The sequence below is a fragment of the Leptonychotes weddellii genome, chromosome 4, assembly GCF_054177405.1.
Source record: "Leptonychotes weddellii isolate Sample4059 chromosome 4, ASM5417740v2, whole genome shotgun sequence".
Taxonomy (NCBI): domain Eukaryota; kingdom Metazoa; phylum Chordata; class Mammalia; order Carnivora; family Phocidae; genus Leptonychotes; species Leptonychotes weddellii.
This window is the reverse complement of record NC_138372.1, coordinates 163,545,238-163,563,954: the sequence shown is the minus strand read 5'-3', so window position 1 is coordinate 163,563,954 and position 18,717 is coordinate 163,545,238. Positions and strand designations below refer to the sequence as shown.

Here is an 18,717-nt window from a genome sequence, read left to right as displayed (position 1 = left end):
ATTTGACAGAGAGACACAGCGAGAGAGGGAACACAAGCAGAGGGAGTGGGAGAGGGAGAAGCAGGCTTCCCACGGAGCACGGAGCCCGATGCGGGGCTCGATGCGGGGCTCGATGCGGGGCTCGATGCGGGGCTCGATGCGGGGCTCGATGCGGGGCTCGATCCCAGGACCCTGGGATCATGACCTGAGCCGAAGGCAGACGCTTAACGACTGAGCCACCCAGGAGCCCCGCAAGTCCCCTGGTCTTAAGCTTTGTAGGGGGAAAGCGGCATTTAAAAAGCATTCTCGAATTAGCCAGGAGCGCCCTCTGGTGTCCATACTGGGCCACTGCTACAGGAGCATGGGGCTGTGGCAGGGAGGGGGCGTCCCTACCGCCCTCTCCCTCTCCAGGGTCCATCCCCAGAGCTGCATGCAGGCAGCCCGGCCCCCTCGCCACATTAACCACCTGCTCTTTCTCCTCCTGCAGCACCTATGTTCCTGTCCCCGCAAAGATCAAAGTGAAAAAGAATAAGGTAAGTCGAGGCTTAGGCCCTTGTCCTCTGAGCTGAGGCTCAGTTTGATGACAGAAAGCCCCGTCTCCCCTCTGCCAGCAACCCGGGTGCAGAGAGCCCTTGGGGTCCCTGGGCTGCTGGAGGCCAGAGCCCCTACGCAGCTTCCCTGCTCGACAGACTGACCCTGGCAAAGTTTCTCCACGTGGGACCCCGGCCCAGCAGCATCCCTGGGATACGGTCCTAGATGCAGACACTCAGGCCCACCCCAGACCTACTGCGTCAGAAACTCTGGGGGGAGGGGACGGCCCAGCGGCCTGGGCTTCTACCGGCCCTCCGGGGATGCTGATGTGGGCTGCAGTGTGAGAACTGGTGCTGTTCGGTGTGAGCCTCTCAAAGCCAGACCTCACCTCCTGCCCCCCGTCTCCATCTTCCCCAGTGGGCCCCCGGAATGGGGTTGGCCAAGACATGGGCCAAGGGCAGAAGATGCAAGAGGTGACGTGTCCACCACACTGGTCCTTTGCACACACTATGAGATCAGGGTCAGAGAGGTCAAGGGACTGGCTCAGGAACACACGGCCCGTTCATGGTGTGTCTGGAACTGGAGCGCTCCAGCACCTGCCCTTCGCACTGGGGTGCAGCGCCCAGGGGAGAAGCCACATGGGAATCCCTGGAGGGCTGAGTGGGTAGAGGGGAGAGCCTCCCGGCCAGTGGCTCAAGGCCAGGCTGAGAGATGAACGGTTCAGCAGAGACCTCATGGTCCTCTGCTCCAGTCTATTCCCAGGGGCTGGCGTTGGGCCTCCTGGACCTGCATGCACACCCTCTACTGCCTGAGAAGCCCCTTCGCTGTCCTCAAGGCGGGGGGAGGGGGCAGTCAAGGGCGGGTCTGCTACCAGACAGCCTGGCTGTGTGACGCTGGGCACCTCGCTTAGCCTCTCTGAGCTCAGTTTCCTCATCTGTAACACGAGGAGGGGGACGGCTAGCACGTAGCCCATCGCTGCCGAGCGGGTGTCCCCATGCCTGTGTTTCCTGCAGTGTCACAAGGATGTCCCCAGCCCCAACTCATACTGTTCCCTGGAACCTCCCTGGCCTGACAGGCATGCGACTCGGATGTCTCCTTCTCCCGAGGCTTCTCCCCTCCAGTTTTACTGCCTGTCTGCTTAAGTTCTCTCCACGTTCCCATAATGGCTGTGGTTCGGCATCCTCTCGCCCCGTGGTTAGGCTGCTGCCCGTCCTCCCCACTAAACGTCAGGCCCATGCGGGCAGGGGCGCCGGTCCTGTGCGCTGCTCCGTCCCCCGAGGCCACGACAGTGGGGGGCACCCCGCAGGTGCTCGGGGCCCTTGGCAGCGGCTCATGAAGGGCTGGGTCCTCCTCCTGCAGATCCTGATCTACCACCCGGCCTTCATCAAGTACGTCTTCGACAGCTGGCTGCAGGGCCACGGGCGGTACCCATCCACAGGCATCCTTTCCATCATCTTCTCGCTACACATCTGCGATGAGGTACGCCAGCCTCGTCCCCGTGCCCACCGGGCCGCCCGCGAGGGCTCCTCCTGCCACGTCTCCCAGAGCGTAGTGTGAGCGTCTGCCGTGGCATCGGGCGGACCTCCTCCGCCCCCCCTCCCCCGGGGCCCCGACATGGGTCTTGCTGCGGAAGCTCCGAGTGCTGGTCTCTATGCTGGCGCTTGCAGTGCGTCTCTGTGCTACTCTCAGAGTGGGCGGCAAGGAGTAGCGATGTTCTCGGGAGCAAGAGTCCCCGCTCCCTCCGTGCGGGCCCCCAGGCAGAGTCAGAACCAGTGGGTGGAAGCTCAGGAGGGGCGGGGTGGGGGGCAGAATCACGGAGCAGATCCTAATAGGGGCAGCTGTGGTTTCAATCTCGGCCCCTCCTTAGAATCGTCCCCGGAGCTAAATCCCAGCGCCCAGACCACGCCCAGGCCCACGTTCACCAGAAAGTGGGAACCAGGCACCCAGGGGTCCCGGTGTTCCCAAGGTGGAGAACCAGTGATCTTGCCAAGCGTCTTCGTGTTCCCCTTCGTGGACTTGCCTGACCGTCCTCCAGGCTGTGCCCGCGTCTCCATCAGTGATGTGGGGGGCTCGCTGCAGCCCCGGGCAGAGAAGCAGCAGGGGCCACGGCACCCCCACACTTCCTCCCCGGCCCCGCGTCAGGCAGAGCCATTGAATGTGCCTTCGGGTCACACACAGCTGCCCCCCCCACCACCAGCCCGCCTGGCCCCTGGGTGACATCCCAGGGAGGGTTGTTCTGTCACCATCCCCCAGCCCCCACCCCGCAGGGCCACCGAGAACCTGGTGTCTCTGCCAGAAGCCGCATCCCCCTCTTATCTCCCCTGGCTCCCTCAGAAATGCTACTCTCGTCTCTTCGCCCCTGTTGGGGGGCTGTGGTCCTGCTGGCGTTCCGGACAAAGCTGCACTTGCCACAGAGCTGTCTCCGGCCCCCACCCCCAAATCTGCCCTCCACACTGCAGCCCAGAGAGCAGCTCCTCTCCCTGGGGGGCCCTCGAATATTCCTTCCTGGACATCTTTAGCTCACCTCCCGAGACCCAATTCAAATGACACTTACTCTCCTAGATCCCTTGAGTCCTTGGCCCTGCCTTCCTCTGTGTGCGGGAGCCCTGAGGTTAGCCCCCGTCCCTCACTGGTGCTCATGGTCATTCACGGGCTCCGAGGTCTGACAGCTGACTCCTGTGTCCCTAATTTCTCCGGCACCCACGCAGGTGGCCCCGATGAAGTTCTGCCTGAACTCTGATGTACTTAGCGCAGTGCTCAGCACAGAATAAGGGCTTAGTAAATGCTTGTCATGTGTCGGAAAGCCCTCCCAGCCCGGCCACTGGCCAGTGAGAGCCCCTGGACCACGTGGAAATTAGCCTCAGGGGAAAAAAAAGATCAGCTCCTACCACCTGCCTCAATGTGGTAGTTCCTTTTGGCCCCATTTTCCAGGTGAGGGAAGTGAGGCTCAGAGCAGGGGTTTGGCAGTCCCAGGCTCTACCAGCAGGTGGCAGAGCTGGGAGCCCTGCTCTCAACCCCGCTCTCCTCCCCCCTCCACAGGCCTTGGAGAGGAGGTTCTCCTGCCCCACCTCCCTCAGGGCCTCCCATTGTGCCTTCTGGCATTCAACTTGACTTTCACATAACTTGCTTTTGCTGCACGAAACCCCTGGGAGGTCCAGTAAGGAACTAGAAGGGTTCATAGGGAGAAAGGCTTATATGAATCTTCAGACATGGTGTTTGCAGATTCGAGGGTTAACCTGCAGGTGGCCCCGCCCTCTGGATCTGACCTGTGCTTTGCCCCCGCAGGTGGACTTGTATGGCTTCGGGGCAGACAGTAAGGGGAACTGGCATCACTATTGGGAGAACAACCCATCGGCGGGGGCTTTTCGCAAGACCGGGGTGCACGATGGAGACTTTGAGTCCAACGTGACGGCCACCTTGGCGTCCATCAATAAAATCCGGATATTTAAGGGGAGATGACGCTGCCAAGGAGCCCCAGAGCCCGCCTGTCCGTGGCCAGCCCCAGCCTCTCGCTGGAGCTGTTCTGACCCGGGAACTTTGAGGGCCGGTCTCGGGGGTGTGTTCAGGTGCCCCTCGCGGCCTCTTGCACCCCAGCATTTGGCAGCATCTACTCAGCAGGGCCTCCAAGCCCTGCCGGCTCTGCAGAGCGAGTGTCAGAACTGGCCTTGGATGGGGAGACCCCCCTCAGTGCTGTCCTGCAGCTGGGGGAAGGTGGGGAGATGCGGGGGAGATCCAGTCTCCAAACGCTGGAATCATTTTGGCTTCTGGGGAGGGGGCAGATACTGAAGACTCTGTGTTCCCAAGTGAAGGACAGTTTCTCAGGGAGGATGGGCAGAGACCTTCCTTTTCCCCGGGGGTCCGGGGCTGCTGACTCCCAGACTCTGACTCTTGCTGGGATCTTTCTGAGTGAGGAGGACTTCAGGACAGAGCCCCTTTGGACCACGTGGACACCGGGGCGAGATGGCACCTATCTTTGCACGCTGCCTGGCCCCTCCCTCACTTGGCGTGACAACCCGCCCCCCACCCCTCTGTCTTCCCAAAGCTCATTTCTGGTGGCCAGGAAAGGCTCCCCAGCCCGAAGGTCTTCATAGACACTTGGCAAAGAATTTTGGACTCCAGCGGATGTCTTCTTCCCAAGCTGATGTCTCCTTGAGTCATCGATGTTGGTGGCGATCATTACGGCTGAGAGCAGATCTGACTACTTCCATGTGCCTTTGTGTTTGGGGGAGAAATGTGTGCATTGGCTGAAATAAGGCAAAAGCCTTGACTCGGGAATGGGGGGGACCCCCGGCATCATATCCCCTTGCTCTAGAGCTGGGGACATCTTTTCTAGCTTCCTGAGGCAGTGCCTGAGCTGGGACAAAGCTAGGATGATACTCAACGCTGTCCAGAGGCGCATCAGCCGGGGAACGTCACTCTCATGTTCACAGACTATTGGATTTGGTGCCCATGACCTTCCAAGGCCACACCCAGAACCTCCACCAGCCAGCACTTTCTCCAGGAGCCCACGCTCTGGGCCAAGTCCCTACTGGCCACCGGCACAGTGTCCTGGGGGCTGCAGGGCCATCCCAGGAACATGACCTTCAGAGCGGGAGAAGACATACCTCATCCTCTCTCTCCCAGGCTGCTCTGATTCATCCTCATCAGCCTACCTGATTATTTATTGATTGATTGATTGATTTTTTTTTTTTTTTTTTTTGGTAATTCAACTGACATTGCATGCACTTTGTGGCTCTGTGGCTGGTCCTGAGTTTTAATTAAGCTTGCTCTTTCTTCACCTGGCAACCAGGGCATGGGGAGCTTAAATCAAGCTCAGACGTGCGGTGGGGGGCATCTAGGGCTTGGGGGCTCGCCGCTGGGTGGATCCCGGGGTTTCAGGTTGGTAGGTTCGTGGAGTGCTCTGTACCTCCTTCCCTTCAGCTCCACCTTCTTTCTCCGTCATTGTGGACTGGGTTCAGTCTCAGGCTACGAATCTCCAGAACACAGTGGGACTCCCTTGGGGCCAGGTGGGGAGTGGGGTCACACACGCAGGAGGACAGTGATGGTTGGCTCCAGTTACTGACATTGAATCGGAGAAACCACTTTTCCTGTCCAGAGCATTTCCTAACAGGCCACTGCTACTTTGAGGACATGTGACAGTGTCCTGGTGGAGTGGGAAGCAGGCCAGTGTCGGGAGCCACGGGTCCTGTCCTCTCAGCTCCTTGCTGCACTGTGGCAAGCTCTGTTCTCCCGGCTTCAGCCTCTCCCTCTACAAACAGGGAGGGAGGCATCTGGGGAGCTCAGGGGCCACAGGTGGTTTCATGCGGTTCATGGCGGCCCCAGAAATAGCATGCCACGCTTGTGTTTTTCCCCCAAGCCTGTGTGTAGGAGCATTTTCCTGAGGAGAAGTTCTTCCGTAGCCCTTACTAGATTCTCAGAGATGTAGAATCCAGACAGTGGTTTACAAAAAACAAAGTAACAACAAGCCAACAAACAAAAACCTGTTCCAGCTTTAAAAACCTCCACAACGAAAGACTCCCTTGACCGATAAAGGCTCATACATCACTATGAGGTCATTGTTCTGATCATAAATCCCCAAAGAGCAGGCATCTGTTGGTTGGCTGATTCATCCCTTGAGAAAGGTGCCCACTGAGACAGGGAGCAGAGAGGACACCCGAGCTCCTCCCCGAGTCCTGGGAGCTGAGTCCATTCAGAGATGGCACGTTCAGAGCGCGCCATCTGCATCTGGGCTTGGTGGAGTCAGAACAGGTCCCCAGAGCAAGCAGACTGTGTGCCGGCTGCCTGGTCCTGGCTGTCCCTGGCTGTCCCTCCCTCCTGCTAGGCCGTTCAAGCTGTTGAGAGGCCTTCCCGCCTGCCTTCCCATTTCACAGAGGAGGAAAGCAAGGCCCAGAGAAGGAATGTGACTTGCAAAAGTGAGTCAGTTGTGACAGAGAGGGCAAGTCGAACATTTTGAGCAAAAAGAGAACACCACTGGCTCTATGTTTAAGGCATCCTGGGTGGCCTTTCCCAGCTGGGTTCCATCCAGCATCTTCGATAGCTGTGACCTGGTAGAGGTTTCTGGCAGCTCTGCCTTTCACCACCGGGCTCCTCCTCAGGCTGCTGGTGGTGGCCCTGGGAAGCTCTGGTGTCTGCCTTTTCCTGCCATCCCTCCCATGGGGGAGACAACCTGGCTCTTCCCACCACCCCAGCAGACATCTCTGTGTTCACTGGCTTAGCCAAGCGGTCTTAACCAAAGAGCGCCAATCCCCATGGGGGACGACTGAATGCACAATGGGCGTAAGCCAGTTGGCGTCCATACCTGGGGCGAGGGTAGCTGAGAATCAGACAGGAGTATTTCCCACAGAGCGTTTGCATGCTGTGGGCAGGATAACGAGACCCCCACCCCCCACCCCCAGAGGAGGCTCTCGAGTGTCCACCCCATTGTTGGGCTCCTTGGAGACCAGTCCTGGGCCCCGGGCAGAGAGCAGAGGCATCCCTGCCTGCAGTCAGTGCTGAGCTTGAAGCCAGAAAGACCGGGGCAGAGGAGGAAGGGAGAGCTCAGCGCCCTCCCCAACCCCCATGGAGCCAGGAGACCGATTTTTCTCGAGCTGGAGTTACCTCTGCAAATCAGCACCTGGTTCCACATGCCCTCCCCCGCCCCGAGCCCCTGCCCTCACCCACCTGATAGGGCAGAGAGCGGGGTGGGTTTGTAGCTTCTGGCTTCCAGAACCATCGGGCAGGAAAGGAAGTTCTTAAAGTGATGCTTTTAAGGGTATGTGCTTAGTGGGAGGAGCCAGATTCAAGAAAATAGGACTGAAAATGGGAAAGCCAGACAAGAAGGTGGGGAGGGCGATTCTTGCAAGTTCTGGGGGCCAGAAGGACTGGGCCTCTGGGTCCAGGGTGGAGTGGAATCACAGAGAATATTTAGAACCGTAATGTTTGCCTTAACAGTTCTCTTCAAGGCAGCCTGAACACAAAGAAAAATGGAAAACAGAAAAGAACTCACTGTCCCTCACGTGGGCATGACCAAAAACGCTTTCTCCAGGGGAGCGCGAGCCCAAAGGTGGCTGGCCGCGGGCCACGTGCCATCGGGGACCAGCCGCTGCTTTGCCCCTCCGGAGAGCTCGGGGTCATCGTCGTGTCCATCGTGGACATCTGGTTGGAAGCAAACGTGCCCACAGGCCACTGGCTGGTCATCCTCCCCTGCGGTCCGGGCTGATGGGTTTCGAGAGAGAGAGAGTCCCCTTTCCTCTGGCCCTCGCGTTGAACGTGTTGAACTTGACCCCACTGCCCGGCTGCTCGCAAAGGACAGGACTGCCGTGTGTGCCCAGCTGCGGTCGGCCCCGAGCCGGTCGCCAGGCTTACCCTGGGCCCATGACGGGAGGGGCCGTCCCAGGGGACGGACGCGGCTGCCCACCACCTCACCGGATGCACGTCAAAGCCAAAGTTTCTCGAGCACTTTTTGTTCTTTGCAATCCTGTTTGGTTCGTTGTTGGTATTTTAAAATTTGCTTTCTTTCCCCTCTTGCCTCGCTCCCATGTTTGTGTGGTAGCGGAGCGCTACTCTGGATGCATTTTGAATGAAGTTAGCAGGAGTCTGCCTTCCCCAGCCTCGGCTCTGTTTTATTTATTGTGGAATATTTCCAGTGATCCAAATCAAAGTGAATTAAAACAAAGCTATTTTATCATTCGGGGGTGGTTGTCATCTTTCTGTGAGGGCCGTGCCTTCCTGCCGCCCCTCACGGCTTCCAGTCGGGGTTTTCTCAGTCTTAAAGAAGCCCCAAAGGCTCACCTGCTGGGGGGCTCCTCGGTTAGTGTCCGCCCCAACCAGAGGTTCAGAGCGGGAGCCTCTCAAATGCCACAGTGCCTCTCGCTACTGTGTGACTACGATGAGTCCCCTAACCTCTCTGAATCTCGACTGCCCGCTCTGCCAAATGGGACATGACGGTACCAGCTGTCAGAGGGGGTGGGAGATCAAGAATAAAAGCAACTCGGGGTACCTGGGTGGCTCAGTGGGTTAAGTGTCTGCCTTTGGCTCGGGTTATGATCCTGGGGTCCTGGGATCGAGCCCGGAGTCTGGCTCTCTGCTCAGCGGGGAGTCTGCTTCTCCCTCTCCCTCTGCCTCCCCACTCCCCCCCACCAGCTCATATTCACTCTATCTCAAATAAATAAATAAAATCTTAAAAAAAAAAAAAAAGAATAAAAGCAACTCAGGAGGCCTGCCTGAGGAGATCTGCCCCAGCTGCTCTAAGCATTTGCTGAGTGAAACAGCCTCGGCCAGGGCCCCATGTGGGCTGAGTTAGGGTTCATCTTTTCCCCAATAAATGGGTACATCTGTGGATGGATCCAAGTTTGATCCAAAGTTGGGACAAATCTCTTGTGAACAGATCCAGAAATCCAGGATTGGGGTTCTGTAATGTAAAATTGGTGTAAATCATAATACCTTCCGATCGGTGTGGCAGATGACCCTTTGCACGACGCCTCCCTAGACATGATCTTGATTTCTCACAGCAGCCCTGTGGGGCCGGCCTGGTTTCCATGTGTGCAAATGGGTGCAGAATTAAAGCCAGCTGAGGGCAGAGGTGGGGTTCAAGGCAAGCCTTCCCTCTGCAGATCCAGAGCTTCCTGTCACTCTGCCGCCTCCCAAGAGGAGTCTCCCAGGTTCATCCGGGAAGTGGGTCTGCGGTGACCCTCTGGGAAGGCAGTCCTCAGAGCAGAGGGCCCCCTTCCCTTCTTTCTTGCACCTCTTCCCCGGCTCCTACCCCCATTGTTGGGGGCTTTGGGGTTACTTCTGATTGCTTTCCAAGTGGTTGCTTCAACTCTTAGCATTCCTTTTCTTTTTTTCCCCCCGCATCACTTCGTTATCCTCTCCCTATCAGCTCCCTGCTCTCAGGTATTGTTAACACAGGCCCCCATCCCCCTCCATTAGAGACCCAGTTTCCCCCAAGTTCCCTCCTGGGAGAGCTCCCATTACAGCTGCAATGTGGGAAAGCTGCCACGAGGTGGTGACACATGCAGGCAGAACCCATCAGGAATGCTCACTCAGCCAGGTGGGGGTTTGTCCACCTGGTCCCAGGCAGGAAGGAGCCTGGGAAGGAAAAGGAATCAGCCAGGGCCCTCCGCAGAGAGACCCGAGGACCTAAAGATATTTCTTCAGGACCCTCTGGCACCTGCGCAGGTACAGGAGCCAAGAACCAGAGCCCCCTTTGCTGTGCACCCTCCACGCCTCCCACAAATGCAGGTCCTCCAGGATTTGGTTGTGGGAACCCTAGGAAGGTCCTCCCCAGCGCACCCCTCAGGCTGCTCCAAACACACACCTGACTGTTCAGCAAAGAGCTAATGGAATCAAAAAGAAGTTCCTGGGAAGAGATGTTCTAATTGCTTCTTGTTTTAAAACACGAGGGTTTTTAAATATATGCGTGGATTGAGTGTGTATGAACCCTACGGGCTCGTTCTCCAGATTCAACCATCATGCATGTTTTCCACTTGTGCTACTTCTTTTTTGTTTTTCCTTTCCTTCCTCTATCATCATTATTGTTCCCGCAGTATTTAGACGTCTGCCTCAAAGGTCACTTTGTCCGCGTCTGTGAGTGAGTGCCACAAAGCGTGCCTGTCCTGGGAGACTACAGTGTCACCCAGCAAGGGGGAGGGTGTCCCAGGACCTCCCCAGCTGTCCCCAAGCATGCCTTAGGCAGTTGGTTTATTGACACCAGGATTCACCACAGGTCATGTCACAAAAGAATACATTCTATATATTCAGAGTCCCATCCCCTCCTAAGTGAAGAAGTCTTGTGAGGTCTAGGACATCTGTGCTCTAGGGCCTGGCGAGGAAATGCCCCTGACTGATTCAAGGGTCCCTCTGCACCTGCTGGGGAAGGACCTGCCTCTGTTTCTGCTTCTCCTTCGTTCACTGACTCAACACCTACCAAGTAGAGGCACCTGTGGGGCTCAGGTCCTGACAACAATAACCATCTGTAGGATGATGCTGATGTATTCATGTGCCCCTCTCGCTCCGTCCCCTCTAATGCCCACCCTGGACCTGCCCACGCCCTGGAGCCCCGTAGAACAAGGTGAAGAAGCTTTCTTGATCATCTTCAGCTGAAACACTGGGTCCTCACAGGATAGGTGAATCCCAGGTAACCTGCTTCTCAGAAATGCTGGCTACACCTAACATTCTGCAAGCACACGGAATGATTCAGAGACGGGCTGTATTCAACTCCAACCCACTGCTATGGACTGAATCGTGTCCCCTAGATTCATATGTTGAAGCCCTAACCCAAATTCATATGTTGATGCTACTTGGACAGGAGCCTTTGGGAGGTGATCAGGTTTAGAGCAGGTCATGAGGGTAGGACCCAGGATGAGATTAGTGCCCTCGTAAGAAGAGACAAAAGAAACTGCCCCCCTCTACTTCCACCACCTCCTCTACCACCATGTGAACACAGCAACAAGGAGCTCAGGAAACCACCGCCATATTGGTTCCCAACTCCGGGGCTCCAAGGGGCTCACTCAAGGCTGGCCTGCCTGCTGCAGACGGGAGGCCACATCCAGGGATAGAAAAGTCAGCTCAACTCGATGAGATAAGCAAGAGCAAACTGGATCTTTTGCCGCAATTCTAAGCCGTGTTCTCCAATTCAGCCGGACCCAAAGTACAAGTAGCAATAGGCTCCTGAATCATTCTCTCTGTTAGCGCAGAGCTCATTGCAAGAAGGCGGGATTGTGGCCCTATGACCCCTGCCCCTTGGACACAGAGACTTGAACCTTGCCAGGTTATAGACCGTGGAGGCTGTGGGTCTGGATGAGAAACTGCAAGAGGTGAGTAGGGACAGTCTCAGGAGGAGGAACAGGACAAGGAGACTAGAAGGAGTGAACAGAGAGGCCACAGGTCCATGGGGCTCTGTGGTGCCCCAAGGCCAGGGCCAAGAGGACTTTAGGGAGAAATGAGGCATGAGGTATCTGAGTGGCCTTCAGGATGGAATTGTTCCAGGTGATGTCGAGCCAGAAGGTGGAGGGAGGAAGTGGAGGGAGTGTAGATGTCCAGGGCCCAGAAGGGCAGGTTCTATACATGAGCTCCCCAGGAACACTAAAGTCACCGGAATAAAGGCACAAATTGGGTGGAAACACACTTAACGAATTTGCAAAGTCCACCAGGAATGAGGGACAGTGGGCAGCAAGATGGCGGGTACCAGGGCAGGAAGGGACAATGGTGTAACCAGATGGCAGGTGCAGCAAGAGAAAGGTTTGGGGAGGATGGGGGGGGGGGGCGTAAAGTCCAGAACCATAAGTGTGGGCCCCTAGGGACGTGGTCCTCATTCCAGCAGCTGCTGCTGGGAGCCAGAGGAAAGCAGCCAGGGGCTGGGACGGCAGCAGGGGCCTCAGGACCCCCAGGCATGCCTCCAAGGTCCGGGCAGTGAGCCTGCCTCTTGGCAAGGCCGGGGAGCTCCCTCCGTGTGCCTGGTACACTTCCTGGAGCACAGAAGACCAGAGCCAGGGGCTGTGATTGCTATCAACTGAGAACATCTTTTCTCAAGCCTTCCAGAAGCTTACCGATTGTGTAAACTATACTGCAGAAAGCTGAATGCCCTGAGGGTGTCTGCGGATCCGCCCATGTCCAGCCTCGCCTTCCTGTAGCTGCTCATGACTTCTGAGAACTCCTCCCCCTCCATGTTTTATAACCTCTGGACTGGCTTTCCTGAACCTTTATCCAAAACAGGGAGCTCTGGTTGGTGTAGATGTGTAGATTCCTGAAGCTTTCTTCCCCCTGGAGGCCCCCCATGAAGAGGGCTTGGTTGGATCACGGGCCCCCACATGCCCCCGGGAGTCCAAGACCTAGATCCAGACATGGGGCTTCTCAGAAAAAGTGGGACTGATTCCTGATCTATCTGCCTCATGCGATAGTGGGGAGAACTAATACACTTTATGTTTACATACATTTCATTTGATGAATACCCACCAAGGGACCCTGGGGGCTGGGGCTGGGGCTGGACAAGACAAGGTCTCTGCCATCAGGAGACCACAGTCCAAAGGGGGGGATAGGCAGGTAGCCAGACAGCGGCAACAACCGGAAAAGTGGGAGATTGTTAATGACCATGGTTCCCTTTCGCAGTGGGTCTACATGGGCCAAATGCTTTGCCTACATTAATCTCATTTAATCCTACAACAATCCTGCCAAGACGCACAATCCCCCACTAGAGGAGAATTTAATGAGGAGGCTGAACCTCTAGGAGGTGGAGTAATGTGCCAGCAAGGAAGGGGTGTACCCAAGACTTCAAAAGCAAGGTCCTGAGTTCCTGAGTCCTGGCTGAGAATGAGAAACCTCCGTTTCCCACAAGAGCGGGGGGCCAGGGGACTGTCAGCTTTGCTCCAGACTGAAGCACTTTGGAGACGAGCCCCCGCGGGCTGGTTGCAGGTGGTAGAACAGGTCCTGCCCTGGGAAAGCCCAAGCTGCCAAAAAGGTTCCTGTTGTGACCTTGGCCGAGAGCGCTGACCCAGCCACCTAGCGATGGCAGCCACCAGAGGGCGTAATGGATTCCACCGCCCCCTGCAGACAGCTTCCCACTCAGCGTTTTGTAGGGCCCCAGAAAGCAGATGAAAACCACAGGAGAAAACACACACACCCATCAGAACTTTAAAAAAAAAACAAAAAAAAACCCAAAAAACTTGGCTTTAAGTATCAATTCCAAAACCCTCCAGATAAGGAGACGGATATCTCTGCACTCAGCCAAGAGAACTGGGTCAGGAGGAAGAACATTGGCCCAGCTGGAACAGGTCAAAACCCCCAAGCGAGCGTGGAGTGGCTGAAAGTTTTCTGTGCGCTCACCACACACGACATTGTGGGCCTGTGGGCCGGACGGACATCCAGATCTTGGAATTTTGCTGGCTTCCCGCTGCGGCCCTTCTCCGTGACTCATTCGCTTTGTGAGCTGGGGGGAAAACCTGATTTCTGGGAACCTTCGTTTCTTAACCTGTAAAATGGGCATGTGTGTATTTGAGTGACGGAGTGCGTGCAAGGCAAACAGGGCAGTGTTACCGCTGTTTGAGTCCTTTCTGTTTGCCAGGCATTTATCAGGCCTTTTCTCCTTGAAGTCTCCCCACAGCCGCATGAAAAAGATAGTGGTACCGTCTGCATGAGGCTCAGAGACTGGTGGATACTTGGATGGAGGCGTGACTCGCATCCCCTCTTTCTCCCTGGAGCCCACACGCGACGAGCCCAGCCCTCTTCATGGGGGGCCTCCAAGGGGAAGAAAGCTTCAGGAATCTACACATCTACACCAACCAGAGCTCCCTGTTTTGGATAAAGGTTCAGGAAAGCCAGTCCAGAGGTTATAAAACATGGAGGGGGAGGAGTTCTCAGAAGTCATGAGCAGCTACAGGAAGGCGAGGCTGGACATGGGCGGATCCGCAGACGGGACCTGGAAATCCAGGATCGAGGGACGGCCATTGAGGTTAGCACACATTTAATCCACATAACAGAGGAGATGGGCTACATGCTTCCTTCGTGGCCCGGCCTGGCCAGGGGAGGGGCGGGCAGCGTCCGGGTCATCCTGACCCTGGCCCCATGCGACGGACTGAGCAGGCTGGGGCACGCTGGCGTGAGGGCAGAGGCTGGCTGGGAGGGCTCCAGGGCGGTCAGATGAGAAGCGAGCCAGACTCTGCACATACCAACTGGCCCCATGTGCGTTATACCTCGGTCTGGCCCCTGCCTGGGGGTTCAGATGTCCTAGGACAGCCTGGGGGTAGGGACCATATTTATTCATCCACCCACATTTGTGGGGTATAGGGCACTGTGACAGCTGTGGGAGGAAGTTCTTTACTTCCCTGATGTAACCATCTTGTCTTTCTGGTGGAGATGGTCAAACCAGCCATCAGAAAACAGTGTGACATGTGACTACAGAGCTCAGAGTTCCCTGGAGCCTAGGGCCTGAGCCTGTCTAGGGAGATCAAGGGAGACTTCCTGGAGGAAGAGGCCACTCGGGTGAGATGTGAGGGGTGAGGATGGTGACTCAAGCAAGGAAGGGGTGGGACGGGGTGCCCGGCAGAGGGAGGAGCATGTGGAAAGGCCCGGGGGTGAGGAGGGTGTGGCACAATCACAAAGCCGAAGGTGCTCGTGTGACACTGAGGAAGGGAGGCAGGATCCCATTCTCTTGGGAATCTGGGGGATATTGGGCTTTATCCTCAGGAAAGTGCAGAGCACTGAAGGGTGCAGACCAGACTGAGTAGGGAAATCTAAAGTGCCGTCAGCAAAAGAATGCTAGGTGTGGTGGTTGAAAGCATATTTACATAAAATGCATATTTTATAAGGTGCTTTACATTCTTGCTCTCCTTGAGCAACACCCACCCGGCAACAGGTGAGCAAACTCGAGCTGACAAGTGAAATATCTGGCTGAGAACAACACCCCATGAGTCAGAGGCAGGCAGGGCGGGACTTGGGACTGGGGAGGCCAGCGCAAAGCCCCTCTGCGCTCCCCAGCTCTGCACACAGTCCCACCGCTGTCTCCCAGCTGGACAGTGAGCACCTCGTGACTGCAACCACCCTGCATTCCCACAGTGCAAGTGTGAGGAGCTAAGTGGTTTGAATGGAAGGGATCTATGATGGTAAGGCCCAGGTTTCCATTCCTGGGGCTCGCTCCTGGCCAAGACTCGGGCAGGGCTTTGCTGCACTCCCAGGCTCAAGGTCCTCAAATGGGTGGGAATCACGGACCCTTGGAGGACGACCAGCTCCATTATTCCATAAAGGAACAGTTTGCAATGTTCCTCTGTGAACCATCCAGGCATCCCAAAGGAGTTGAAAACTTCTGAAAGTTATGACTGGAATCTCTTACTGGAGAAGAAGAAGAAGAAGAAGAAGGAGAAGGAGGAGGAGGAGGTGGAGGAGAAGGAGGAGAAGGAGAAGGAGGAGGAGGGGGAGAAGGAGAAGAAGAAAGAGGGGGAGGGGAGAGGAGGGAGAAGAATTGGGAGGGGAGGGGAAGGGGGAGGAGGAGGAGAAGGAGAAGGAGCAAGAATAAACAGAAGGAGGAAAAAAGGGCTAGGGAAGGAGAAAGACAGATGAGGGAATGTTACAGCCACCAATACATAATAGTTTTCTTTTAAATTATTTCTAACTGGTACTAAAAATAAATTATTTTAAAAAACCTACAGAATGGAAGAAATTATTTCCAAATCATCTCCCCGATAATTTCCAGAATATATAAAGAACTACCACTCAACAACAAAAAGGTAAACAACCCAATTATCCAGTTTATAAAAACTGTCAAAGGATTTGAATAGATATTCCTCCAAAGAAGTTACGAATGGACAATGCGCTCGGGAAAAGATGCTCAACATCGTTAGTCAGGACTTTGATTGCTTCGACTCCACGCCCACTGGGATGGCTGTAATCAAAAAGACAGAAAATGACAAATGTGGGCAAAGATGTGGAGGCACCGGAATGCTTGTCCCCCGCAAGTGGAAACAGACCTGCCACACAGTAAAGCGTGGTGGTTCCTCAGAAAGTTCCATGGAATTGCCATATGGCCCAGGTATCCTGCTCGTAGGTATATACCCAAAATAATTGAAAACAGGTATTCAGACATATGGACGTGAATGTTCTTAGCCGCACTATTCACAAGGGCTGAAAGGTCCAGGCCACCTAGTTGTCTTTCAACAGAAGAGTGGATAGATCGCGGTGTGTCCATACAATGGAATATTCTTCAGCCATAAGAAGGAATAAGGTACTGATAAATGTCATGATGCGGATGCACCTGATATTTAAACATCATATGAAGTGAACAAAGCCGGACACAAAAGGCCACATGTTATAGGATTCTATTTATGTGAAATAGCCGGAATTTGTGAATCCATAGAGACGGAAAGCTGAGCAGTGGTGGCCAGGGCTGGCGGGCGCCGTGGGGCCACGGGTGGGCCATGGGAGTGACTGCTTCATGGGCCCAGGGTTAGATTCTGGGTTGATGCGAAGATTCTGGAACTATATAGAAATGGTGGTTGCAGAACAATAAAAGTACTAAATGCCACTGGGTAGTGCATCTTAAAATGTTGATTATTTGTTAAATGGATTTCACCTAAATTTTATTTATTTATTTATTTATTTATTTTAAAGATTTTATTTATTTATTTATTTTGACAGAGAGAGAGACAGAGAGAGAGGGAACACAAGCAGGGGGGAATGGAAGAGGCAGAAGCAGGCTTCCCGCCAAGCAGAGAGCCCGATGCGGGGCTCGATCCCAGGACCCTGGGATCATGACCTGAGCCGAAGGCAGACGCTTAACGACTGAGCCACCCAGGCGCCCCTCACCTAAATTTAAAAAAAAAATTAAAATACTAATACATAAATTTTTTCCCCTATATCTTCTCATTTGATAAGATGAACCCTATGAGGTGGCAGAATACGTATTAATAATAATCCCTTTTTATGGATGTGGAAACCAAGGCTCAGGGTGAATAGACAACTTGCTCAAAGTCTCTGGGGTCTTAGCAGCAGTGGAAAGATCAGACTGTCCGGCTTTGGCAAGAATCTAGGGGCCGGTGTCTGTATCTCTGGGCCCATGGCCCGAAGTCAGGGAGGCACGAGCCCCCTCTGGGCCCCGTTTCGGGGCAGCTGTCCAGCCCTGTGTCCGATGGTGGTGACTTGAACTCAGGGGTGCGGGTTACACATTCCCTGCAGTCCGGCTTTTGGGATACAAGAACCAAGAACAACGAAAGAGAAAAGCTGAACCCTTCCATTGTCTGCCGGCCTGTGGGGTTTCACTGGAGTTTTCTAAAGAAATTAGAGCGCGTAGAATTGTTCCAGAAATAGGGCTGTGATTGCATTGCACGTCCTGGAAATCAAGCTTCCTGTTACATAAACGTGGCTTTCCTTTACCAGCTGAACTTTCCTATTAAAGATGGCAAATGCGTGCACGGCCTCCCCGGCTCAGTGTTGTGGGGCAGTGGCCGTGTCCTGGTCTGCTGCACGTACGCGCAGCTGAGTGGGGGTGTCAGAAGCAGCAGGGCTGGGCAGACTGGTCACACTCTTCCCTGAGCCCGGGGCTCCCTGGAAAACGGAGTCCCCCTCCTGCCGCTACCTCCAACCTTCGGCTCTGGCCACACATGGATTGCCTCCTCTCCTGCTGTTATGCTCGCTGGCTGGACTGGGATGGAAGAGCCCTCTGGACCACTGGAAAGCCATCTGCTGTCCTCTCAGCCTTGGCTGGAGGATGAATCACCCCTTCCCCCTTTGCATCCCTCATCCCAGGGCTCATCAGGCTTCCAGAGCCCCCAGGACAGCCGGCACGCTTATTCTACAGAATTATTCCTTCACCTTTCTGTCTACCTCATTCCATGGGGAGCTCTTAATCAGGCACAGGTGAGCTCTTGTGTTCTCCGTGTCCAGCGCGGTGCCTGGCAGCGAGCAGGTGCTCGATCATGCGGGCTGAGTGGAAAAAGGCATCGTTTTAAAAAAAAAAAAACCAGATGGCTGGGCAGCAGGGTGAAGGGAGGTGTTGATGCAGAATGTGAAGGGCCGGGGCCTAGGTCAGAAGATCAGAGAGTCCTCCCTGTGTCATTCCCAACCCCCTGGAAAGCACTAGGACCTCCCTGTCCCTTCCCTGACCCCCATTTTCTCATCTATAAAAGAAGAAGTCTGGGTGACCTGATCCCCCAAGGCCTTTCCTGCTCTGATCCTCTACGAGACTTGCCCTAACCCTAACCCTAAAATGGTGTGCTTCCCTGTCCCTCTCACCTCCCTATCGCTCTGTACACAGAGACTTTAACTTTGTACCCTCAGAGCTTAGCACACTGTCCTGTGTGTAGCTGATTCTGGAATGTATGTAGTAACTTACTGGGTGCAAACGATGGGCCAGGCACTGTACCAGTGTCTCCCATGGATGAATTCACTGGACCTTCACATCAATGGGCAGGGCTCCTGCTGACCTGTTACACATAGAAGCAGTCTGGAGCAATGAGCCATCTGCATGACTGTCCTATAGACATCACCATCATCCTCATGGAGATCATCATCATCATCAGCCCCCTTGTATAAATGAAGAATAACAGGCACAGAGAGATTCAATAACTTGCCCAAAGTTACAGAGCTAGTCAACACCAGAGTCAGGATTGGAATCGGCCACCCGGTTACAGGGCTTAGGCTCTTAACGATTATATTCTGCTGTTTTCTCCCCCACGTGGCTGCCAACATGTACTTTTTGGGAGTTGGAAGGCAAGAGCAAGTGGATTTGATGCCTTTGGGAAGAGC

General features: G+C 55.0%; 2 long non-coding RNA genes across 2 annotated transcripts; both read left to right on the top strand.

The window, feature by feature from the left end:
• The first annotated feature begins 361 nt into the window (after positions 1-361).
• Positions 362-8,178, top strand: LOC145720988 (uncharacterized). Its single transcript, XR_014144438.1, has 3 exons — positions 362-512; positions 1,870-1,989; positions 3,796-8,178. It is a non-coding gene; the product is annotated as an uncharacterized LOC145720988 (long non-coding RNA).
• Positions 8,179-8,681: 503 nt separating this feature from the next.
• Positions 8,682-16,518, top strand: LOC145720989 (uncharacterized). The gene is made up of 2 exons (XR_014144439.1): positions 8,682-13,933; positions 15,627-16,518. It is a non-coding gene; the product is annotated as an uncharacterized LOC145720989 (long non-coding RNA).
• Positions 16,519-18,717: the final 2,199 nt, after the last annotated feature.